Genomic DNA, 5,721 nt, shown 5'->3' with positions numbered 1-5,721 from the left:
GTGTGCCAACCCGTCGCCCAAATTTCTTCTTTTTCATTCTATTTGCTCCTTTGTTTATATCGAGCCTCTCAACTCTCGAGTAATTATCAGAACCCAACGACGATCAGAAAAGCAGTCTTAGGTACTGACAATTTTCTTCATGGTGCGTATGCGTTCGCCGCGCATTGGAGGTTAGTTTATGTAGAAAAGAGATACTAAAGATTAAAGCAAGCGCTCGAGTTTCTTCCAAAACTGTTCTTTTTGTTCGGAAACAGCCGTTAGTGAATATGCGCCGCTGATTTCGTGCTGAGCTGGGTCCTTGAAATTGAGACTTCACGTATCCTTACCAAGTGCAGTCGTCCACACACGTCCGTAGAGCGATTCAGCGGCGTGTTCTGCTGTGCATATGTGATAATCGTCGCTGCATGGCAGGCCCCATACAGATTTTGAAGACTTGAGGAGTTAAACACGCTCCATGGAAATGTGCACGCAAAATAAGGCCAAATTTGGAGCCGTAAGCCACTCGTAAATGACCCAGCTGTACTCCACGGTGCGCTGTTCGAGCTCTCTAGCCGAATTTTCGGGATGTAGAGATTGAGAATAATAAGTTGATTAACGGAGTTGTTTTAGAGTCAACAAAGCAAAAAAACTTGTGCGTCGCCTAGTTTGTTCCACCAGGGCAAAAAGATCAAGACCCAAAGCCGTCCTCTAGCTGTTCCCACTACTGCCTCCATCACATCTGATAACTTTATTACCACGAGGACCACCAGTTTTGAGGGTGTTACATAAGGGGTGCGTGAGGTAATAAAATAACTTGAGGGTACAAATAAGCTATATCATAAGGGCATGACGCGATAGCTTTGATCTGTGCCTTCAGCGGCCTGGGGTCCTCTATGTGTAGGATTTCGCAGACACGGACACTCTTCTTTCTTTCACCATCACATAGTGCTTCGCCTACCCACAAGAGTACAATGCGATAGCATTAGAGATGCTTTCAGCCAATGCATTCCTTCGAAGACGTCCAAGTTCTGCTTACATGCCAATATAAGCGGAATTCGTCATCCTCTATTTTATACGCATAAATTGCTGGAAGTCATACCAATCCTGGGGCAATGTTGAAGCGGTTAACTGTTTCGCCACTGCTCCTACCGTTGCCTGCTTCAAGCGCAGCCACCAGTGTGGCTTCTGAGACCTAGGTTTCTCTCCCCTATGAACTTCTTCGGAATAATTACCATTTTAACACTCCACCTACCGCTGTGGGCAACTCATATTTTTCGTTCACAGCACTGACGACGACGCCACTGACGACGCCGGAATTTGTGCACAACAGGCGCCTTAACGTTGTCGCTTTAATAAACAGTAGTACAATTATATTACCGCCTAAATATGGGTGAGACGCAATTCGTATATTTCGGTGGACACGTGTTTGCAGTGACGTCATGTGGAAGACCTTTGCACCCTATGGTTGAGCGAGGTAAGATTGGTACAGCAAACCTTGTAGCATGGGCACGTGAGCGAGGACGCTTGTGGAGGTGCTAGGACGGAAGCGCTTCTTCAGTACGTTCTAACTGGCTAGAGTACAGATGTGAACACACAGTACAGATACGAGCACAATATTTTCACGCATGGAGTCATGCTACTAACCAGTATTAAGCGTAAAAGGCTCTCCTTGCGGGCGTAAACTTCGTTTTGAGCATCACGTGACTCAAAATACGCGTTGTTTTGCTCCACTCAAGGGGGACGCTGGTCGAGGAAAGCCCTATCAGTTTTCTTTTACGCGTGAAACAAGATGCCATTGAATTGAATTGAATTCTTCATTCTCGCTTCCATACACTGAAAAAACAAAAATAAAAAAACATAATTCTGAGCTATCCGCGTGCCAACATTGAGAAAGTGAATCGGATTCTGCCAACCTTCTCTGTCGACATTGTGAGAAGCTTCGGGAATCGCACGACTAATGAAAGCTGGTGCATATTTCGTGATAAGTTGAAAGAGATAGAAGATTCTTGCGTGCCTAAATTGACAATAAAATCACAATCTGACGATCCATGGTTCACGCGAGAAGTTAAAACGTGCTTGAATAAGAAGAAAAGAGCCTATAAAAAGCGTCAAGAACGAACACCTCAGCTGACTGGCAGAACTACAGAAGCATATCTGTCTTGGCAGGAAAAAATATTCTTGACGCAAATAACTTCACGCTTCCCAACATGCTAAAACCGATCATAAAAATTTCTGAAAGGTCGTTAATTCAAAAAATACTCACTCGGTTCCAACAGTTCTGGGGAAAGACGGCATAGCTTTATCAGTGTTCGACTGTGCAGAGGAGTTTAGCAATAACTTTGCAAAGGTATTCTCAGATGAACTGCCCCTTGATAATTCACTTAAGCTTTCTCAACCTTCAGTCGAGTTTCCTTTTACACCAATAGCTGTTACAGCACGCGGCGTATCCTGGGCAACAGAACGCTTCCTCCTCAAAACAAGTTCAGGTCCCGACGGCATCAGCGCCAAACTTGTAAAGCTTACCAGTCAGTGTTCAGCTTTCTTAATTTCTCTAATATTTCAGCAATCCATCAACACAGGATGCTTACCAGATGACTCGAGGACTGCATTTATAATACCGGTATTTAAATCCGGTGACAGTTCCCTTCTAAACAACTACAGGCCCATCTCATTCTCCGCAGTTGGCTGCAAGTTACTAGAACACATTCAATACACGCACAAAATAGAATATCTAAATTAAAATAATCTAGTCCTCAATAGTCAGCACGAATTTCGTAAAAGCCTTTCCTGGCAAACTCAACTGTTCGATTTAGTCACTGACATACATCATTCGCTGCACTGATCGCTCTACGTTGACGCTGTGTTTGTAGATTTTCCAAAAGCCTTTGATCCTGTCCCCAATAAGCGATTAATCATTAAAATATGTAACCTCAAACTTGATCAAAAAACAATGAAATGGATTGAACAATTTTTAACCGAGCGTTATCTGTCTGTCAAACTAGAAAATCACAACTCGAGCCCGCCGCCAGTAATATGAGGGGGGGGGGGGGTACCTCGGGGGCCAGTGATGGGCCCGCTCCTATATTTAATTTATAATAATGACCTAGCAACTAACATAAATGCGTCCATTCGTTTTTTTGCGCAAATGACTGCGTTATATACATGGAGATAACGGGCTCTAAGGACATTTTTGAACTACAGTCTGCACTAACAAAAAGAATTGTGCTCTGCTTGGAATATGCAAACCAATGCAGACAAAAAAGAAAGCATCTTGAATTTATCTCTTCGTCAATGACTTCGGTTAACACATACGCAATTAACAATGCCTCAATATATGGATTTTTGACATTCAAATACCTGGGTATAGTATTTAATTCTACTTTAGCATGGCATGACCATATAGAGCAGATAACTTCCAAAGCTTTAAAGAAACTAGGCCTTCTCAAGTGACGCCTTCACCTAGCCAACAGAGACATTAGACTTTTCGCATTCAACTTTTCGCCTTCCAGGGCAGCCTAATGGGGCCCTTATTATTCCTTGTTTACATCAATGACATCTTTTTTACCCCTGCCGTTGACCATGTGGGCTTCGCTGACGATATTGCAGCACTGTTGTCGGGTGGCAAAGAAGCCGAGTCATTTTCGCGAGCCAATTAGTTCCTGCAGTATCTTCACGAGTGATCAAGAAATAACCACCTGAAAATGAATTCTGAAAAGACGCAGGCCGTTTTATTCCGATAAAGAAATAAAACTGTTCACACCAACTTCACCCTATAACTAGGAGGCAAAACAATCGCAATCGTGCCGGACATAAAATGCTTAGGAGTAATCTTCTGAGAGTGTCTGACATGGGACGAACAGGTCAATCATGTCCGGAAACAACTAAATCGCTTCAACGGCCTTATTTGCCAACATAGGGACACACTTCCGTTTCAAGTAAAGGTCCTCATTTATCAAGCATTTTTTCTCCCATCACTGGCATACTGTCTCACAGTTTGGGGAACGACGGCCGTCACAACATATCCAAACTAATAACAGCACAAACGCGGGCAATTAGATTAATAGCAAACGTATCATGGCATGCCCACACACATCCATACATCATTAAATTTGGGATTCTAAAAATCACTTCTTCGTTTCCTTTCAGATTGCTGTAAAATGTAAAAAAACTGCGGTTATTACTAACAAAGAAACCCCTCTCTCGCTTCTAAAAATATCTCGCTATACAACCATCTATGATACCTGCTCTCATTTTCCTTAGTCATTGCGTCTTTATCGCACCAAATACGGTAAGCAATCATTGCCTTTTATTCTGTCAAAATACCTGAACTTTATAGAAAATAACAACATCTCGCTAAGAGATATCACAGTGAGGAGGATAAAAACAATTTTGCACCTTTTTGATGACGTTTAGCTTGAACTTGCTCTGAACTGCAAATAAAACTATAATACGGGTGAATTCTGCTTATGTTGTACACTTCGATGATGTGATGCTTTTGTTTTGAGTATTTATATCGCTTTTTGTTTTGATTGTGATGCTAACTGTTCAAATGCTACTGCAAATATTTAATTCATGTTGATACTTTAGTTCTTGTTTCAACTGCTTAGCCTGCAGCTGCCTTGCGAACAACCGAGGCAATACGTTGCCTCGGCAATTTGGGCGTAGGCTGCCTCTCAAGCTGCCTTCAAACAGCTTTTTTTCCCTGCGTCCTCTGTCTCCCATTGATACCTGCACCACTAAGAGCGAGAAATAAACTTCAACTCGCTCGTCCAGCCATCGTTAGAATACGCGTCTATCCTTTGACATTCCCATAGTGTGACGTGGAACAACCACCTTGAAGCTGTCTGAAACAAAGCAGGAGGTTTAATCTTTCATTCTTCCTCGCGATACCAAAACGTCACCAAACTAAAAAACATCCTATGTATGCAATCACTCGCCACGCGCCGAACATTTTCTCGGCTTTCTTTTTTTCACACCTTATACCGTGTAACACGTCATTTTCTCGTTCACATATTTTTCCAGCTCATGACGTTTCCACAAAGACAGATCACGCATTGAAATGAAAATTGATTTTTGCCCTTGCTGAAAAATAACAACTAATCCAAGCGGAAAATCTCTCTTCTGGTGCCACTACTGTTCTGTGAAGCGACCACAGGCGATTGTCAGTTTTATGTCGCTATTTGCGAAAAAGAAAAGTATTCTCAACAAATGTTTTCTGTACATGCACTTTTCTTTGCAAGAAACTGCTTTCATTAGACTATCAGTGGTTTCATCTTTTCCTTTTTCTTTTTCTTCTTTTCTTTCGTTTGCTTTTAAAAACTTATCTTTTGTGTCCTTTGCTCAAATCGACATTTCACCTAGTTTATGATCATTGCTTCCTTGTTTTTAAACCTCACCCTTTACCTTCAACCGTATGTATAATGACACCTTCCCCCCTGGGCCATTAGAGTATGTAAATAAATAATTAAATATACCTCAGGCAAATATACCTCAGGTAAATATGCCTCAGTCCTTTTACCGCCTTCCTCCTAATTACTTTGCCCTAACAGGTGCTAAACCTTCACCTGCTTCGCCTCAACAACCGGCAAAAATAGGTCTTGCGTCTGAGTTTTGCAATCCGCAGTAGTATCTTGTTTCATCGCTCGAGCAGCGCCAGGAAGAAAGTGCACAATGACCACCACGTACTTCAGCCTCAATTCGGTTTTCTTTCTCATCGGAAATTAAGGCGAAATTACAGTGCAG

This window comes from Amblyomma americanum, chromosome 2 (genome assembly GCF_052857255.1).
Source record: "Amblyomma americanum isolate KBUSLIRL-KWMA chromosome 2, ASM5285725v1, whole genome shotgun sequence".
NCBI lineage: Eukaryota > Metazoa > Arthropoda > Arachnida > Ixodida > Ixodidae > Amblyomma > Amblyomma americanum.
This window is presented reverse-complemented; position numbering follows the sequence as displayed.